The sequence below is a fragment of the Acomys russatus genome, chromosome 25, assembly GCF_903995435.1.
Source record: "Acomys russatus chromosome 25, mAcoRus1.1, whole genome shotgun sequence".
NCBI lineage: Eukaryota > Metazoa > Chordata > Mammalia > Rodentia > Muridae > Acomys > Acomys russatus.
The window spans coordinates 21,961,316-21,983,127 of record NC_067161.1 but is presented as its reverse complement, the minus strand read 5'-3'; the positions used below and the strand labels follow the sequence as shown (position 1 = coordinate 21,983,127).

General features: G+C 37.0%; 1 pseudogene; it reads left to right on the top strand.

Moving 5' to 3' along the window:
• The first annotated feature begins 17,736 nt into the window (after window positions 1–17,736).
• On the top strand, window positions 17,737–18,442 carry LOC127208488 (Golgi apparatus membrane protein TVP23 homolog B-like; annotated as a pseudogene).
• Window positions 18,443–21,812: the final 3,370 nt, after the last annotated feature.

The following is a 21,812-nucleotide window of genomic DNA, read 5'->3' as shown; positions in this document are numbered from 1 at the left end:
CCTATTAAAAGAAAGTATGTAATCATAATGACCTGAAAGCTAAATAATTAAATTCTGCAGATGTCACGGATGGGCATTACTTCTGTGAAAAATTGCAATTGCAAGACTAGCATGTGAATATGACCACTGAGGAAATACATAAAACTGCACAACCATTGTCAACTCTTTAATACAACCTCGATGATATCATATTATCATGCTGTATAGATCTTTAAAACTACTGACAGCAGCATCACCCAATGTTGTACACAATTTGCATTCAACATATAGCATGTGCAGTTTTCATTCATATTTTATATGTTACACTCTATGTTCTACTATTATACAGAGAGCGACATTACTATTAATAATATATTATGTATCTATAAATCATAAAACACCTTATCCCTTCTATTTTGCAATGTACTATTTCTTCTTTATCTATAAGGGGTACATTCCATGACCATAGTGCATGCCTGGGAAGGTAAGTGTGCAAGTCCTGTGTGTAACATGCTTTCCTCTATGTGCCTGCACTGCTGCCTTGGGTATTGGAGGTAATCCCCTGCCATCCCAGCTTCTGATGTCTGAAATTATCATTAAGAGGAATGAGTGACTTCCACACAAACAGTACCATAAATACAGGTTTATGTGATAACTGAGGCAGCAGCTAAGTGCCTGGCAGTCTGGTTGTGTATATGTGAGTGTACTGTGCAAAGGGTCATTCATATTCCAGGCAGGAGAATTATGCATGAGATTGAAATACTCATCAGGATTCTGAGCACATTGAAAATCACTTTTTAATCCACTGATCGCTGATGTTTTATGTTACTGGTCCGATTAAGTGGTGCCTTTTCACAAAATTTAATTGAGGCTTTCCTTGTCCTCTTGGCTATAAGCTTTGGCCAAGAGCTGCATGGCTCTGTTTTGTTTTTTGTTTGTTTGTTTTTTATCTTTTGATTACTGCACACAACTGAAAAGCAAATACTTCTTTGGCTCAGGTGTGAAGTAGCATGTCCATTCTACTGAGAGTCTCAAAAGATGTATGATATAGTTTGTATTTCCTTCATTTCTTTGTGTTAACACAAAATAGCTCCAAGTTTTCAGTAAGTTTTAGAAACTGAGAATAAAGGTCCCTGTTATGTGCTATATTTTTTGGAAGGAAGCCTCCTATATATGCAGCATGATTATCTTAATTTCTATACACAGCCTTAACTTTATCTAATCTTTAGTTTATTCCACAGGCTAGTTGTAATTAGATATTGTTGAACAAATAAAAAAGAGACTATTACTACACTGTTTATTTCCTATAAATAACTGTCTTGCCATAAGCATCGAAATTCTCATGACATATACCATATCTAAAGATAGGAAAGAGTTTAGGTCCAGAAATTCATCATTATGTCTAGTAACAAAACTTCCTCTACCACTGAGCCAGTTTGCTTATAGAAAGCAAAAGCACATGACAAAATCAGACTGTGGCTGGAGATTCTCCTTTCTTAATTGCAAATGTAAACGTTGCCAGGTGTTCATCTTCTTTGTTCTAATAAATAAATAATTAAAAAAGAAAATGATGAATTGATTATTTAGGTATTTTTATTATATATTTTTTGAAATTTATTTGCAAAAAAAAAAGTAAATCACAAAGAACAAAATTGTAAATGAGTAGTTTACCATACTAACATAGGTTACCTGACAGAAAGACAGAGCTCTGGTTGTGTGTATCTTCCCTTTAGAAAGACTAAAAGGTGGGAAACTATGAATCTGATAAGTCAGATGATAAACTACATTTCCCCAATTTTTTTGAACCTCTTCACTGTTTGTGACATTGAAGAAACAGTAAATTAACACTAAAGTATCTTATTCCCTACTGTTTCTTTGTAAATGATCAATTTAGTTCATTCCACAAAATGTCAGTGATTCTATGAGTATATATTGTTCTCAAAGCATAGGAATGCCACATGGAACACAGCCAGATTTGGACTAATTTCAAGATGAAAGCACATGTCCACGCCATGTCCATTTCACCTGTCCTTTATTGTCAGCAGTAGTTTTGTAAAAATTACTCTGTTTCTTTAACAATTTACCAGGAAACAGCCCCTCTTCATTTCACTTTTGGCTGGTTGGAAACAACCTTTGTGAGCAATCTGGATTTCACTCCCAGTATAAATGCAAGCTGACTGGCACCAAGACTATGAAGTAGACTATTCACACAGCACACTCAGCCAAAACGACTCTCTTACAAGGGAGAACTATCATTTGGTTCTGCAAATTGGTTTTCCATGTTGATTACAGTGACACAAAATAGGAATGGCTACAGTCACCATACTTAATTGTTTTCCACCCCTCCGTGATAATAAGTGGAAATTGTGATAACCATTATTCAAAGACCAAGAAAGTAAATGAGACTGGAGCCAAAGTAAATTTCAGTCACATGGAATTATGACAAAGCTTTCTGAGAAATCATTAAATAAAGGGCCCAAAGTGTCCAAAATCACACCCACTACCCACAGAAAAAGACATAAAAATGCATGTGTGTGAACATAACTGACTGGGGTTCTTGAGCGTCTCCCACACCCATGTGTTAAAGGCTTTGTGGGATGGCACTATCGGTATGTATTGAGCCCTAGAGAAATCGGGCATTGTAGGGGACACTTAGGACATCGGGGCCAGGTCCCAAAGGGAATTGTTAAGACCTGAGCTTTTCTCTGCAGCTCCGCCGCCCCCCACCCACCCGGGATGAGTGGTTTCCATGATGTGCTTCCATGACAGGGTGAAAACCACAAGTCCAACATTGGCTGGAAACTTCTGAAACTGGAACATTAAGTCATCCCTTTTCTATGTTAGCCATTTCAAATGTTTTGTGACATTGATGGAATGCTAACAGGCTATTTGATCTTATTTCTTTATCTAAATGGAGGTCAATGTAATATATAACTTTGTAGTTGAAGATAATATGGCTCATAGCTATTGGGTTTATGGTTATAAACACAAAGAAACTCGATTTATTTGTTTTATTATATTCTTCGGCTCAGGCTTTGGTTAAGATTTAATATGATAGGCAGATTTGGGCCCAGGGGTCCCACCCAAACTAAGGCACCAGCCAAGGACAATACAGGAGGTAAACTTTAAACCCCTTCCCAGATCTAGCCAATGGTCAGAACATTCTCCACAGTTGAGTGGAGAGTGTGATATGACTTTCTCACGTACTCTGGTGCCTCACGTTTGACCATGTCCCCTGGAGGGGGAGACCTGGTGGCACTCAGAGGAAGGACAGCTGGTAGCCAAGAAGAGACGTGATACCCTATGAGAATATACAGGGGGAGGTAATCCCCCTCAGGAACAGTCATAGGGGAGGGGAATAATGGGAAAATGGGTGGGGAGGAATGGGAGGATACAAGGGATGGGATAACCATTGAGATGTAACAAGAATAAATTAATAAAAAAAAAGATTTAATAGGTATTTAGTTATAACTATAAGAGACATTTATTTTGTGCTCAGATACTCTGTGACATAAATATAATTCTGTGAATTCTCACAATAACAATATGTCATTGTTCACAGTTAAGAGATGGTAAATCAACAGATCTGATAGAGTAATTGTTTAATGTAGTCCAATATTAACTTAATAATATATATATATATATATATATATATATATATATATATCTGAAGGTATTATTAGGGTAAAAGAACAAATAAATGTTATAATTTCTGATCTTTCCATATCTAATATTTTATGAATTTGTTCAAATGATATTCTTTTTTAATAAACAATTCTTTTATTTTTTAAAAACATTTATTTATGAATACAGTATTTTGCCTCCATGTATGCCTGCATGCCAGAAGAGGGCACCAAATCTCATTATAGATGGTTGAGAGCCACCATGTGGTTGCTAGGAATTGAACTCAAGACCTTTGGAAGAGCAGCCAGTGCTCTTAACCTCTGATCCATCTCTCCAGCCAAGTAATATCCTTAGTAACAGAGCTAGAAAGACTTGAACTCAGTTTAAAAGCAGTTGTGAGCTGTGATGTTTCTGTGGGCAATGGATGGTATCTGTGATGGTCTGAGGAAACTGGAGGAACTGAAGAGTTCTTATCACCTAGTGAGAAGTGACCCCTGTTTGTGGTGAGCCTGTCACCTGCTGCCTACCGCTCCAGCAGTCATGTAGGACAGTCACAGACATGCACATAATATAACATTTGCTATCAAAACACTATGCTACTGATTTATAGGTTTAATGTTCTACACTCTTAGTAATTATTTGAGAGTATCTTTATCTTTCTGTTTATAAAGGTGTTTACACCATAGCTTCCAAGTGCACCGCACATTTGTTTGAGTATACTCTCTGCTATTTATGCAATGATGCAAGCTCACGATGTCACATATTTTCTTAGTTTATCCTAGTTATCAGGTACTTCAGTAGATGACTTCTGTACTTTGCTTCTGTGGTTCATAGCTGAGAAGGATATATTTGTATTTAGAATGAAACATGAAGAGAAGTCTTTTGTTTTTGCTGTATCTTTGCTTTGGGAATTTTAGATAGTTTAATTTCTTTGATTTTAAGGTATATATTATTTCATCTTCTGCCTGTGAGTGAATTGTTCGCATAAGCAACAGATTGGTAGTTGGATTTAGTCTGCAACTGATTCTCATTCTCATTTATGAAAGGGGTGGCTGTATGTTGTTTTAACGCATAATAGGCAATTTATTAATATTCTAGATGCTGTGTACAACGTGCAAATTGAAATATCTCACTATAACACTTTTTCATGGATGTAAATGGTGCCATGACTGAGGTCATGCCATGATGTTTAGCATGGTTTGTGCGACTGTAATAGCTTAGCTCTTTTGACAGATTTTTCATTTAAATATTTGGCTTCACTTTACATAGCAGGTTGCCATCATTTGCAGCCCCCCACCCCTTTTCATCTTGTAATCTCCACCGGATGAAAAATGTTTTGACGCTATGGAAATTATTCCAGCACAGATGCATTTCGATTGTGCAAACCGCTCTGGGTTGCTTAAAGCGAGACACTCTCTGATTGTTTCCATGATGATTGGATGCTTCATTAACCCCTTTATTGTTGACATCCTATGGAGACTCGATGTGTAGTCTTAATTATTTTAAAAGAAAATTCTTTGTTATTTAGCTGGTGATTAAAAACACATTAAAAGATGGCACAGAAAGACTATTTTTGTTCATTACTAGATCTAAAAATCTAATCATGTAGTAAGAGACTAATTTTCACATAATTCTTAAAACAATAAGTACACTACTGTAGAAATTACTTGTGCTGCCTGAATCAGTTAATTAACCAAGCCACATGAGAAAGAGCAAGGAAGTGATTATTTTCCATTAATCAAATGGAAAAGTCAAGGGTAGACACCTCTATCAGTGCTTTTAAGAAAAGAATCTCAGGGTGAATTCATAGGATGAACCAAACTATTAAAATGTAAGTGAATAAAAAACAAAGGAAGAGAAATAGAACACTAAAAGCATATGAAATCAATTTAAGACAAAGAAGCCCAAATTCCCAAAGATAATATTATAATTTTTAGAGAATAAATATGAGGATAGAGGTGTGTGTACAAAGTAAAAGATATCAAACACTATCATTTCACGAACACAAGAGTTTCTCTTTATTGCGCAAAGAGAAGACATTTACTTCCCAGTATTAGCATACTAGAATTTTCCACTTGAATTAGTCTTTGCAAGCATTCACATAATATAACTTGGCTTTTGAGCATGTGTATGTATATTTTATCTTGAATAAGAGATTCTTTTATTAGGTACCTTGTACAAATTTTAAAAAGAAATATTAATTTTCTATATTTGTCTTTCTCTACATCTATCTATCTAGATATATATGTTTGTTATTTATATAAACATCAATTATTTTTTCCTTTCCTATCAGGATTTTTTTATTCAGAAATAAGAACTATCTCGTGAAACAATTCTCTAGCTAACAATTTATGGCAATAGATATATGTAAGTAGTTTTATAACATGGTATCATTTTACTCTTTACATATAAACACTAGATAGTTACTGCTTTATGTTCATGATAACATAATAGAATGAGAAATAAGATAGCAAGAATGATCCCAAAGCTTTTCTACTCAGTTTACATTGAATTCAGAGACAATGACTACAGTTCAAGACTGCTTGTTACCAGTCTACAAGGCATCTTTTTGAATGTAGAGCATAAGCCAATAAAATAAGTGTTTCAAAATTAAAGCATTAATCATATCTGGAGAGATTGCTTAGAAGTTAAAGGCACTTGCTGCTTTTGCCAAGGACAGGAGTTATGTTCCCAGTACCCACATTGTTACTCTAGACCCATGATATCAACACCTTCTAGACTCCATGGGCAAAGTTACACACAGGCCCATTCCCTTCATCACACAAAGCACATTCTCTCAATCACTCATGCACACACACCCAAATAAAATAAAAAATATTAAACAATAAAAAACAAATCATTCAAGATTCTATATTTTGATCATGTAAAGTTTTATAATATTGTCTATTCTTGATAAATTACCAATTTCATAGACTTGTATGCATTTGAAAAATATGACCCAGTTATTACTATGTTGAAAAACCATGCCTCTGGCATCAGCTTCTGTGTCAGTGCTTATGTAATTCTTACTTGTATTAATTTTTGTCATCCTGTAAAAGAATGGTTGTTGTAAAACTTTTATTAGGGAGGAAGCTGAGTTCCTCAAAGGCTGCTCACTGCTTGGCCTAATGTAATTTGCATCTTTGTATCAAGTCCATCTGATTGTTTCTTCCATTAAGATTTATCCTTAAGGGCTGGAGAGATGGTTCAGAGGTTAGGAGCACTGCCTGCTCTTCCAAAGGTCCTGAGTTCAATTCCCAGCAACCACATGGTGGCTCACAACCATCTATAATGTGATCTGATGTCCTCTTCTAGTGTGCAGGTGTACATGGAGCAGAACACTGTATAATAAATAAATAAATAAATCTTTAAAAAAAAAGATTTATCCTTAATTATTTAAAAACGTAAATGTTGTAATTGCAGTTTTTCTATCTCTCATGTCTGAATGATATGTAACTTTAATTTTAATTGAAGCCGTGTAGAACAACTGTCTCCTGTTAAGGGTCAATTTAATTTCATATAAATATAATAATCTCCAACAATAAACTGACCATACGGCAAGTTTCCTATGGAGAAGAGCAAAATAGGCCTTTAAGGGGGTAATGCATCACCTGGTAAGGTCACTAAAGAGATATGTATGTGATTTGCTGTAATGGATAATAAACTCATAAGGTTACCTTATAATCATGATGCATGAGTTCTCACTGTAATTCCTAGAGGATGAGAGTTACATGATAGAACATAACTGCCCTTTCAGAATGGGCGCCTTAATCTATCATGTTGAAGGACAGGAATGCATGAAGATTAAAGTGAGATAAATTTTGCTTTTTGGATTTTTTTTTTAAACAAACAGTTTAACATTCTAAACCCACGATGTTACTGTTACAATAGAGAACATATCCCTCTGCTCTCAGCTAGGAAGGCTTCAGTAATTTACGTTGTCTTTATTTATGTCTGGGTGCTGGTATGTGGGTAAGTGCAGGTAAGCAATGTGGCTGCAGATGTATGGGGTCCCCTGTAGGTGGAGGATCAGGTGGTTGTGAGCTGCTTAACACGGATGCTGGAAACCAAACTTGGGTCTCCTGAGGGAGTAGCACACGCTCTTCACCACACAGACACACCACTCAAGTTCTTTGTCTGGGACTTTTTTAAACAGCCCACTTCTGCATGGTAAAGGCAGAAGTAAGCCAAAAGGCAGACAATATGTATATAGTATACATGTCTTTCTTGATGACTAACTACACTAAGAATTTAAGGTCACAACATTATTTTCCTGACTGCACACAGGACATAAATGACATAAATAAATAGTAGGTTATGACCTTACTTAGAAATTATTTGAAAATACAAGCAAAAGTGGAAATGCAACAGATCTTTAAAACAAATTTATTGTTTTGACTTAGCAATATGAGATGATATTTTTCTTAAAAAAAAAAACAAAATGAAAAAACAGCTTTCAGTTTATGGAATCAGAGTTGAATCAGTCAATTAGTTTCAGAGAAAGGGCTTTAGAGAGCAAGCAAAAACATTGTTTATTCTATCAAAATTTCAGGAATGTTTATGCAATTGGAATAATAAGACATGCAAATATGACAAACACCTCCTTGGCAATTTCTGTTCTCTCCCTCTTCTCTCTCTCTCTCTCTCTCTTTCTCCCTCCCTTACTCCCTCCCCCTCTCTCTTTCTCTCTTTCACTCTTTGTTTTAGCCCTGGCTGGCTGTCCTGGAACTCACTCTGTAGACCAGGCTGTCTTCAAACTCACAGTGATCTTCTGACCTTTGCCTTCTGAGTGCTGGGATTAAAGGCGTGTGACACCACTCCTCTGCCTGCCTTTTTTCCTTTGAATAAAAGGAAAGAGGTTAAATATAAATGATATATATATAATATGTTTAATATTATGTTTAATAAAAAGTATATATAATAAAATATATATAAAGTATTATATACTTCACCTCTTTCCTTTTAATTTTTTTATTATATACTTCATATATAGTCTATGTAGTATATATATTTAATGTATATATAGTATAATATATATATATATAATAAAATGGAAAGCAATTTTGAAAACTCAGTTGGAAGAGTCCAGTAATAAAAAAGAATGGATAATTTGTAATCATCCAGGCAAGCACAGTAATAGAAATGAAATGCTGAGATCACAGTGGTTCAAAAGAAATCCAAAAAGTAGTAATTCATTAGCTTCTAAACCAGCACTCATTAATCTTCTAAAACCAGTATCATTGTATTTAAAAATAAGAAAAACACATGCCTATATAGGTAAATATGTATATCTGTATGTATATATATATATGTGTATAAATACATATGTGTGTAAATACATATGTGTGTGTGTGTGCTGTGTAAGTGCTTGAATGTCTGTTCCCTTGGAACTAGTGATACAGATGATTGTAATCCACTACATAGATGCTAAGAACCAATCTGGGTCCTCTGCAAAAGTATCATATGCCCTTCATTACCGAGATCCCATTTCAGCTCTTCACCAAATTTTTTTTATTAATTTATTCTTGTTACATCTCAATGTTTATCCCATCCCTGTATCCTCCCATTCCTCCCCCCCCCATTTTCCCATTATTCCCCTCCCCTATGACTGTTCCTGAGGGGGATTACCTCCCCCTGTATATTCTCATAGGGTATCAAGTCTCTTCTTGGCTACCAGCTGTCCTTCCTCTGAGTGCCACCAGGTCTCCCCCTCCAGGGGACATGGTCAAATGTGAGGCACCAGAGTACGTGAGAAAGTCATATCACACTCTCCACTCAACTGTGGAGAATGTTCTGACCATTGGCTAGATCTGGGAAGGGGTTTAAAATTTACCTCCTGTATTGTCCTTGGCTGGTGCCTTAGTTTGAGCAGGACCCCTGGGCCCAAATCTGCCTATCATATTGTTCTACTTGTAGGTTTCTAGGACCCTCTGTATCCTTTTATTTTGCTATTCTCCCATGTTTCCTAAGTGTCCCTCAGTAGAAGAGTGGATAAAGAAACTGTGGTACATATACACTATGGAATACTACTCAGCTATTAAAAACAAGGAATTCCCGAAATTTGTGGATAAATGGATTGAGCTAGAAATGATCATAATGAGTGAATTAACCCAGAAGCAGAAAGAATCAAATGGCATATACTCACTTATATCTGCATACTAGCCCAAGGGGCATGTCCCACGAAAGCCTTCACTTATCAGGAAACTGGGACAGAGGGGAGGGCATCCTATTGGGACTCCAAATTTGTTTTTTATTGTTGTTATTATGCTAATTAATTTTTAAAATTTAATTATTATTATTTTTTTATATTCTGACTGCAGCTTCCCTTCTTCCACTCCTCCATGTCCCTTCCTCCCATCCAGTCTTCTCAAATCTGTTCAGAAAAGGGCAAGCCTCCCATTTACATCAAACAAACATGGTATATCAAGTTGCAGTAAGACTAGGCACTTCTCCTATTAAACCTGGAAGATGCAACCCAGTGGGAGGAAAATGGTGCGATTGCCAGCAAAAGACTCAGATACACCCCTTCTCCTGCTATTAGGAGTCCCAGAAGAAGACCAATCTATACAACCTGTGACAGATAAGGAGGGTCTTGGTCAGTCCCATGCAGGATCCCTGGTTGTAGGTTTAGTCACTGTGGGCACCTACATGCCCAGGATAATTGATTCTATGGGTTTCCTTATGGTTCCCTTGACACCTCTGCCTTCAGCAATTCTTTCTCCCCTTCCTTCAATTCCCTGGGATCCATTGAATGTTAATCTCTGGGTCTCTGCATCTGTGTCTATCAGTTACTAGATGAAACCTCTCTGATGACAATTGGTCTAGGCAGCAATCTATGAGTATATCAGAATATCATTAAACATATTTTTCTGCCAGTCGTGTTTGGTTCTATCCTAGGTTTCTGGGTTATCCTGCCTCTGAGCCCTGGTCCTTCAGATGGTGTCAGAGGTAAGCTCCATCTCATGGCATGTGTCTCAAGATGTGCCAGTTATGAGTTGGCCATTCCCACAATTTCTGTGCTGACTTTACCTAGCAAATCTTGCAAGAAGGACAAATTGTAGGTCAAAGGTTTTGTGGCTGGATTGGAGTCCCAATTCCTCCATTGGAAGTCTTTCCTGGTTATAAAAGATGGTCAATTCATGCTCTAAATCCCCTATTGCTAGGAGTATTAGCTAAGGTCACCCTTGTAGATTTCTAGGAGTTTCCACTGAGCTTGAGTTTTAGCACATCTCCAAGATGTCCCCCAATTCCAGTTGTCTCTCCTAGTATTATCTCCCTCAATTCTCCCCTGAACTGATCCCTCCTGTTCCACCCCACCCTCACAGTATCTACTCTATTTTTCCTTCCCAGGGAAATCCATATGTCCTCCCTTGAGTCATCCTTATTACTTAGCTTCTCTGGGTGTTTGGATTGCAGCATGGTCTTTTTTTTTTTTTTTTTTTTAACTTTACAGCTAATATTCCTTTATAAGTGAGTATATACCATATTTGTCTTCCTGAGTCTGGGTTCTCTCACTTGGAATTATTTTTTATAGTTCTATTGAGTTGCCTGCAAATTTCATGCTGTCATTGTGTTTAACAGCTAAATAATGCTTTATTGTGTAAATGTACTATCTTTTCTTTATCTATTCCTCTGTTGAAGGACATCTAGTTGTTTACAGTTTCAGGCTATTATGAATAAAGCTGCTATGAGCATAGTTGAGCAAGTGCCCTTGTGGTAGGATGGAGTCCTTGGGGTATATACCCAGGGGTTCTTCTGTCTTCTGGCTAGTGTGCCCTGTGGTTGAATGGCGTTGTCAGCCCAACTAAAGCCTGGGACATAGTTATGAGGGGGTAAAGGTAGAGTAGGACAATAGTTTGTGGGATCCACAGGACATATGAACTATGTGGAGGGGGGGCTGCAGCAGGTATTTTCTGTTGAAGTGCTTGGATGACCGTGGAAATTGTATCTAGTGGAACAGAGAGAGTAGAGACTGTTTATGGGCAACCTGCCTGGTCTTCTGGTAGGCGTGGTCTATGGCTGATCCAAGACCAATCTTATGAAAGTGTAGATGCATATAGTTTGGAAATATTATAATTTTTACAGTTAGTGAGTATGTATGATAAATGTATAACATTCAAGGATATCATAACTGGATGTAGTGGGGGCATACCTTTAATCCCAAGGTATTGTGAAATGATTGAAGCAGGTGGAACTTAGTAAACTTAATGGAAGAACAATTTACAGAGTTCTGGCTAACCAGGGCTACAGAATGAAAGTTTGTCTCAAAATAAAACAAATCCAAACACCTTATTTTTACATTTGACTAGTGTTGCTCAATCAGGTAAATTTCTTTGTAGAGCTAAACTTCTGACATTGAAACTTTAAAAGATATTTATTATTTGGCAATTTTATACCCAAGTACATCTTATTTATATCATATGACCATCATATATATATATATATACCTCCCTTCCGCATTCTTGTCTTCTTTATCTTGGTTATCATCCTCTTCTTTCTCTTAGCCTTCCTTCTTTTATTCTTATTTCTAAAGTTCAGTTAATTCAAGGTATCTGCTCTCAGTGTATGGCACCATCTATTGGGGCATGTTCAACATATATTGGGCCACAAAACTGAAGGAAAGCACCTCTCCTTCCCTATCCAACCCTCAATTACCAATAACTTTGAGTTAATATTACACCAATATTATCTGATACATCAACTCAAATATTGATGCTATTATATGTCTTCCTAATGCCTGACAATGCAATAACAGTATCCTAAAACATATCTATTATATAAATAGAAATTTACCTTCCTTTGTTTTTTTATCTTGCAAAATTTAAAATGTAAAATTTTGACAGCTATCCACAAATTTCGGGAATTCCTTGTTTTTAATAGCTGAGTAGTATTCCATAGTGTATATGTACCACAGTTTCTTTATCCACTCTTCTACTGGGGGACACTTAGGCTGTTTCCATGTTCTGGCTATTATGAATAAGGCTGCTATGAACATGGTTGAGCAAATTTTCTTGTTGTGTGCTGGAGCATCTTCTGGGTATATTCCAAGGAGTGGAATAGCTGGGTCTTGAGGAAGCCCTATTCCCATTTTTCTGAGATAGCACCAGATAGCTTTCCAAAGTGGCTGTACTAGTTTGCATTCCCACCAGCAATGAAGGAGTGTTCCTCTCTCCCCACATCCTCGCCAGCATGTGGTGTCGCTTGAGTTTTTGATCTTAGCCATTCTGATGGGTGTAAGATGGAATCACAGAGTTGTTTTGATTTGCATTTCCCTGATGACTAAGGAGGTTGAGCATTTCTTTACAGCCATTTGATACTCCTCTGTTGAGAATTCTCTGTTTAGTTCCAAGCCCCATTTCTCAATTGGGTTATTCGGTTTGGTGGTGTTTAATTTCTTGAGTCCTTTATATATTTTGGATATTAGACCTTTGTCAGATGTAGGGTTGGTGAAGATTTTTTCTCAGTCTGTAGGCTGTCGCTTTGTTCTCTTGACAGTGTCTTCTGCCTTACAGAAGCTTCTCAGCCTCATGAGGTCCAATTTATTAATGGTTGACATTAAGGCCTGGGCCGTTGGTGTTCTGTTCAGGAAGTTGTCTCCTGTGCCAATATGTTCCAGGCTCTTTCCCACTTTTTCCTCTAAGTGGCTTAGTGTCTCTGGTTTTATGTTGAGGTCTTTAATCCACTTGGATTTGAGTTTTGTGCAAGGTGACAAATATGGGTCTAGTTTCATTTTTTTACACATAGCCCTCCAGTTAGACCAGCACCATTTGTTGAAGATGCTATCCTTTTTCCATTGAATAGATTTGGCTTCTTTGTAAAAAATCAAGTGACCATATGTGTGTGGATTCATATCTGGGTCTTCGATTCAATTCCACTGATCAAGCAGCCTGTTGCTGTGCCAGTACCATGCTGTTTTAATTACTATTGCTTTATAGTACAGTTTGAGATCAGGTATGGCGATTCCTCCGGAGCACCTTTTATTGTACAAGATTGTTTTAGCTATTCTGGGTTTTTTGTTTTTCCATATGAAGTTCAGAATTGAACTTTCAATGTCTTTAAAAAATTGTGTAGGTATTTTGATAGGGATTGCATTAAATCTGTAGATTGCTTTTGGTAGGATGGCCATTTTTACTATGTTAATTCTCCCGATCCATGAGCAAGGAAGATCATGCAATCTTCTCAGGTCATCTTCAATCTCTTTCTTCAGAGTTTTGAAATTTTTTTCATACAAGTCCTTCACTTGCTTAGTTAGGGTAACTCCTAGATATTTTATATTGCTTGTGGCTAATGTGAAGGGTGTGGTTTTTTAAATGGATTGAGCTAGAAATGATCATAATGAGTGAGTTAACCCAGAAGCAGAAAGAATCAAATGGTATATACTCACTTATATCTGCATACTAGCCCAAGGGGCATGTCCCACAAAAGCCTTCACTTACCAGGAAACTGGGACAGAGGGGAAGGCATCCTATTGGGACTCTAAATGAGAGACGCATGGGAGAATAGCAAAATAAAAGGATACAGAGGGTCCTAGAAATCTACAAGTAGAACAATATGATAGGCAGATTTGGGCCCAGGGGTCCCGCTCAAACTAAGGCACCAGCCAAGGACAATACAGGAGGTAAACTTTAAACCCCTTCCCAGATCTAGCCAATGGTCAGAATATTCTCCACAGTTGAGTGGAGAGTGTGATATGACTTTCTCACGTACTCTGGTGCCTCACATTTGACCATGTCCCCTGGAGGGGGAGACCTGGTGGCACTCAGAGGAAGGACAGCAGGTAGCCAAGAAGAGACTTGATACCCTATGAGAATATACAGGGGGAGGTAATCCCCCTCCGGAACAGTCATAGGGGAGGGGAATAATGGGAAAATGGGGGGGGGGAGAATGGGAGGATACAAGGGATGGGATAAACATTGAGATGTAGCAAGTATAAATTAATAAAAAAAATAAATTACAAAACTGTAAGAAAGAGAAAAAAAATTTTGACAGCTAAGTAAAAGACTTTGTGTTGTTTCTGGGTGTTGTTTTAGGTAAAATGACTATAGTATCATATGGAAAGTAAGAAATATATGAAAATAGAACTGATTGAAAGATTATGAGATACATAGAAACTTTCTGTAATTATTTTAATGAGTTTTGCTTGTGAACGACTTATGTTTACTAATGAAAACCGTGATTACCATTGGATTCTTTATCCAAGAACAATCATTTAAAATATGTTTTGCTTGGTTTTTATTGTATTTCTTTTTTATATATACATTTATGTTATTACACATAAATAAAATAAACTACATACAGCAGAAAGAACCACAAAACAATCAGGAATTATATAAATGATATATTGATAGTGATTTGGCTGTTTGTATTTTGCTACCTTGAAGAAAACATATTTTCTATCTTGTTGAGTCTAAAATTCTGCATGAAAATCAATATATATCATATCTTATTTCTAATAACTTAAACATCTGTCTAGACCTAAAAATATCTTAACCCCTAAAAAACTTAGCTTAATTGTAGAACTAAACTATCTGATCTTCAACCCCATCAGAGACTTGAAAGGAATAAAAATTAATTACCTGATTGAACTGAAAGTGCAGGTTAGCATCTTCCAAAATGAAAAAAAAAAAAAAAAAAAAGACAAAGCTGAACAGTCACTCAACACTCTCTATAACCTTGCAGCAGCATCTTCAGCCTTCTGGCCCAATATATCTGACAGTCATGTTTATGAAGCAGTAAATATTGAAGATTTGCTTACCCTCCCTTAGCAAAGTTTGGCCATTGACTATATCTGCATTCAAGCTTACCCATTTTTAGGCAAAATTCTGTCAGCGGCAGAATCGAGGACATTTTCTCCGGAGGCTGGTTTACCACATTGGAAGCTATCTCCATAACGAGGTTCTTTAATCAATTTTCTAAACTTAAGTTTGTTTCATATTTGCTGGGATGCTTATCCTCACCTTCTGCCTATTTTTGAGGCAGGATGATTTGATTATCACTCAACACCAGACTAGTTGTAGCGCAAGCTTTGGAGACTCTCCAGTTTCCCACTTCCCCAGACAGGCAGTGATTGTAGATGTGTTTTTATGTGCATTCTGCCGATCTAAATTATGACCACCAGTGTTGCAAAACAAGTGTTTTATTCACTGAGCCACCACCCCAGCCCTTGAAGAACCTTTATAAGCACAGCTTAATTTCTTTTGACATAGATTCTCCAACTTTCATCTTTATTGTGATTTAAAGTTTTCTTTTATAGTTTGAATGATAGATTTCCAGGCCAGGGAGAGGTTAATTCAAATACATCTTGTTACCAGGACCAAGAAATGCATGAGATTTAGGAGTATTCTAAAATTAAGAAGGGAAAGATGTAAGAAAAACAGAATTTCAGAAGGAAACTGTTATTACATTTATTAAATATCTTTCAAAACCTTTGGATTCAGTCAGGTTCAGTTTAGAAATTACTGGACCTCTGATGTGATTATGATAATCAAACAAAACTTCAAGGAGCTTGTGGGATATTCAGACGGATGATAATTAAAGACAAAGGTAAGATTGAAACCCTAGGGTGAGGAATAGAGTAAAAAGAAGCAACTGATTAGGCTACAGCCATGAGAAACAATGTTGTTAATCTTGTCAGAAGCACACAGACTTCTGAAGAAAGACAGCAGATAAGAGATGCTTTGAGAAATGGGAAAGAACTCCCAACCTTCCCCTCTACAACAAATTAACCTAGGTCTTCCTCAGTATTATTTCACAAACTAAATTGAAAAATAAGCTTTGTTGTTAAGTTACTTAACTAATTCAGAGGTTACTTTTTACACATTTCCTTACAGTGCTAGGGATCTAACACAGTGTATAGCACATTCTAGAGAAATGCTTTGGCGTGGGGATGCTTAGTTTTAAATGTCAACTGGCCATAATATAGAAGCTCCTGGGAAGAGAGTTTTAAGTGAGTAATGTCTTTATGTGTTTTGTCCAGGGGCATGTCTGTGGAGGGTTGTATTGGTTGCTAACTGATGTTGCAAGACTGAGCTCATTGTGATAATGGTTCCTGGACTCTATGAGAGAAGAAAACCATATGCAAGCGAGCAAGGCAGCAAGGATTCTTTTAATCCCTTGGCACTTGACTGTGGATGTGATGCCCTGAGACCCTGACTCAGCATCCTCGTGTTGTATTATAGTCTGTTTTATAAGCCAAGGAAATCCTTTCCCCCTCTGTTGTTTTCATTCAGTGATATTTTATTTTAGCACTGGAAACGAAGCTAGAGCCACCACTGACTTTTATCCACAGTCTTCAGATAATCCGAAGTGTAACTATTTGAAGGACCTACCAAAAAGTATTCCCACACTTCCGAATCCAGGGAATGCAACAAAGTAGCATTATAGATGTAATTAGTAGATTTCACACTACTGATTTCTATATGCCACAGTATCTAGAATATAATTTAGTACGGGGTCACCTGTTACCAAATGCATTCTTCGCCTTCCTGTGCCTCTCTTGTGGGTTTGCTTCCATAACGATACAACTTACGATTGCGTGCCAACTGATATGGGTTTTCCAGATGCTGCAAGAGATGACAGACTGCTGAATAATTGATAACACATAAAACTCGTATATTGCCAGGCCTTCTTTTTACTATATATTCATACACGACAATACTGGCATATAGAGTGAGCCATCTTTAGGAAGATTGGAGGACAGTTTTCATGAGAGGCTGAGTCTGCAACACAGTCTGTAAACAAGGTTTTTTTTGCCTTCTTCTATGAGATGATTACACATACAGTGAAGCAAAACAGCTCAGGATTAGCGAGTTGTTAAAATGGTTTGCATATTAAAATATTGTAATACTTCCTGAATGATCCTTGCCAGAGAACTTGCAATTTATGATAGATGAGCGTAAAGTAGTTCTTAGTTTTCTACTTAATGTTAAGGACTAAGTTCAAATAACAGCATTTTCTTGTTGTTGTTATTGAAAATGCTACTACACTTTTTTTTATGGAAAATATATTTTTTCTCACATAATATATCCTGATTATAGTTTCTGTTCCCTTTACTCCTCCAAATTCCCTCCTAACTCCCCTCTCCTCTTAATCCATTCCCTTTCTGATTCTCATTAGAAGAGAAAAGGCAGAGTCATGTTTTCACAGGACAGAAATGAGGACACTGAAGATGTCTTTCAGTTTGATGCAGAGGAAGACACAACCAATAGACCAAGAAAGTCCAAAATCAGACACCTAGTGGCATCCTTCCGTCTGTTCTTCTTTTTTTTCTTTTTTCTTTTTTGTTTTGTTTTTCAACTTCTATGTCTTTTTAATTTAGTTTAATTTTTGCTTTATTTATTTATTTTTTTAAACTTCCCTCTGTTCTCACGAGTCAGTGTGGTTGTAGTCTATCTCCTCGGTGAGTTGCTCGGCTGAAGCTTTATTGCCTGTATGGTGACAATTATCTTCTTCGGTTATATAGCTTTTGGGCAGTAAAGTATGTCACAGGTAGACTAATGGTTGGTCTATGTTGGTGGAATCCTATTGATGAGATTGGAAAGAGCCGTTGAGTGTTTGAGTCCAGAAAGTCCCAACCATTTCTGAGGCTAAGTCAAGAACTTTTTAGTTAGGACTCAATGCCTGTCTGGTCCTGTGAGTTATCCTTGCCTTTGGTGCACTTTTTTTCTTCAGAGCAAAGTGGCTTGCTGTAGTGATCATGGGTGTGGTGCAGCAAAGTGCCAATCTATATGGTTATATTTGATGTAAAGTGGGCAGCAAGAGCAACTTAACCAGCATGGCTACCTCAGATCTTGAAAAGCAATTTCTACAACAAAACACTGGAGGTGACCAGGTTTCATGAGTGAAGGTGAGGTCTGTGTGTCATGGACTATAGGGACGATGGAAAAAATTCTTGGTTTTAGAGCTCAGTCTGTGTTGTGGAGTGGGGTGTGGGGTTTATTTTGTCACTTAAAAGCTTATTTAAAAGAAGAATCCTGGTTTCATCTTAAACTATTTAGGGCTAGAAAATAAGGTGTTTTTAGAGTTCATGTTGTAGGCATATTTGTGTTCGCTACTTTATTGGGTTCGTACACTTCTACCTCTCTTCCAATCCTTATTCTACCCTAATCCTTTTCCACCCCAACACTAGTTAGGAAAGAGAGAAGGTGAGAGAGGAAAGGGAGCGTAGACTTCTTTTGAACACTTCCTGCTGACTAGGGATCTTGTGTTCCTTGGGAGAAGTCCAATCAGAATTTCTCAAATAACTTCTTGTCAAACTGCAACAACAGCAACCAGGAGCAGGAGCTGCCTCTTTGGAGTGCTCTTTGTTGGTCTCTGGGATCTGCAGCTGGCAAAAATCACACTCCATCTAGTGCACAAGGCAAATCATAAGCAGCTGCTATGAGGCAACCTCTTATCCCACACTTGAAATGAAAACAAAAACATACATTAATGGGTTTTCAAAGACACAAAAACTCTGACTACACAGTGTAAGAGTTTGCTTTGTGGTGTGTGTCAGTATAGACAGTCCTGTAACAGCAACAGCCGAAATCCGTGTGTCCTTCACACCCTTGATGGATCTTTATATTTTGATCCATAGAACGTAGGAAGAGGTATTCAGTCTGTCTCAAACCTCTGTGCTTGCATAGCATTTCGGTACATTGTTCTTAGAGGTAGGTTGTGATTCAGTGGTAAGGGTGAACATGTTGATTTATGTATAATTATAAACTGTTATTAATTTTAATGTATTCTTTATGGTAAAATTCCTTATCTTAGACTAATATAAGGCAAGTAAAAGCCAATTTTGCGCAGAAGTGTTAACTGATTTCTAAAATTCTGTTTTTACTTGGTAATAAGTCAATTTACTCAAAGTTCCATTGACATAAGTGGGTCTTTGTAGCTGTGGTGGGTACCCAGGGCCTGCTGTGGTTGTGTTTCTTTGGTGGCCATAGGTCATGCTGGAACTATCCATAATCTCTTAGTGGTCTTTGCATTAATGAAATATTACCTTTACATAAGAATATTATTCTTACATAATAATGAGTAATTATTTAACTATCTTGCATGATAAATTCCTATAAAATATTGTATGAATTTACTTTTTCTCCTTATAATGGTGGGGATATTATAAATCATATACATATTAAGAGTATTTCCTAAGACAAAGGAATATAGTATAGACTAAGCCAAATGTAAACTAATATACGCAGCTGAACTCTGTAACAGATACTGTACACTTTGTTGGAACCTTTAGATTATATTATAAATATATTTGTCCATAGTTGACATTTTAAAATGTCTTGTTTATTGAATAAGAGTTTTTAATTAGATTCTAGCTTGGCAGGTACATACCTTTATATTTATACAATGCTGAAGTTTACAAGGCAGAAAAGAAAACCAAAGGCTTCTGAATAATAATAATATGTAATAAAAATAGTAGTAGTAGTAATAGTAGTAGTAGGTAGTAGTGAAGTATACTAAAGTAATTATAATAAAATAAAAGAGAAATTTCACAGCAAATTTGGACAAGACAGACCCACAGAAGGAAAGAGCCCAGGAGAAGGCACAGAGAGAAAGACTCATTCTTTCACACACTCAGGAATCCTATAAAGACACTAAACTGGGAGCCCTCATATATGCACAGAGGACCTGGTGCAGACCTCTTGAGGTCATGGGCATGAAGCCTCATATGGGCTTGATCATGCCGATTCAGAGGGCCCCATTTTCTTGGTGCCTTCTGTTGCCTCTGGCTGATACATTCTTTGTGTCCCCCCCCTTTTCTCAGGGTTCCCTGGGCACTATATGGGGGGATTTGGTGTCTGAGTGTTCCAAGGTTTCCCACTCTCTTCTTTATCTGGCTATGAATCTCTATGTTTGTTTTCCATCTGTTGTGGAAGGAAGCTTCTCTAATGACTGCTGAATAAAGCACTGACCTATGAATGCAGCCGATTGTCATTGGGGTCATTGTTTTGTTTTTCTTAATACCAGCAGTATTTGGTTTTATCCTAGGTCTCTGAGTTTTCTTGTCTTTTGTTCTTGATCACCTAAGAAGTATCCAGTATGGGTTCCCATCTCATGGAGTGCGCTTTAAGTCAAATCGTGTATTGGTTGCTTACTCTCACAAACTTTGTGCAATTGCCCTAGCATATCTTGCAGGTAGGACATCATTGCAGATAATAGGGTCTTTGGCTAGTTTGGTTTTTACATTTTTCTAATATTAGCTAACTCCTCATTGAGGAATTTTGATTTATGGCATTGGTGATAGAAGGTTTAGACTCTATCATCCAGTTGCAGAAACATTCTAAAACCAGTTGGTAATTAAGCCAAATATCCAAATATACCAGCTTGGAGGGAAGGCTTAGTGAGTGAGTACAGTACCTCCCTCATGAGCATAAGAACCAGAGTTCAGATACCCCACATCACATAAACTCTGGGTGTTGCAGTGAACACCTCTAATGCCAGGACTGGGTGCACAGAGACAGTTAATCCCTGGCTGAATGGCCAGCCATTCCATTGTGATTACACAGTGATGTTCATGTGCATGCACCTGCAAGCAGACATGTACATACCCTTGAACGAGTTCCCCCACACCCATTGATTTGAACTTCATCATGAGAGCTGTTCTTCAAGTGTCGAACTTTACTGTGTGATCTCAAATCTTCAGTTTCATTAGTTTATGACAGGAACATCATCATTCCTCCAAGCTAAATAAGAATGGAAAGAGTAAAGAAATCTTAATTTTTGAGTTATTAATTTAGGTGTGCAAAGTTTCCAGAGGAAAACAGTTTTTCATTAGAGTATGGACACTATTCTCTGGTCACAGTTTCTATGTCTATATATTCATCTGAATGAAGTGAACAGTCCTCAGAAAATAGAGAAGGCAATCTTGACTATGTTGAATAGTTAGTACATTGTTCTCTGTAACACATGGGCTAATTACTTGTACATCATTTTATCAAAAGCCTCCTCAAATACATAATAAATATGAAAAATAGTTTACAAGAGGAGTGAGGAAGTCCTTATAACACTATTGTGAAAAAGGCAGCATTTTTACAAAATCTTAGGATGCCCCTCTATTTATTTAAGATATAAATGGCATCTTTATTATTTTATTTTTTATATCTTTGACACTCAGCACAGTTCCTTTTAGATTGTTAGGGTTAGTACATACATGGAGAGTAACTGGAAATAAATGCACCATGCATTAATAATTTGCACTTATCCAGAAATTA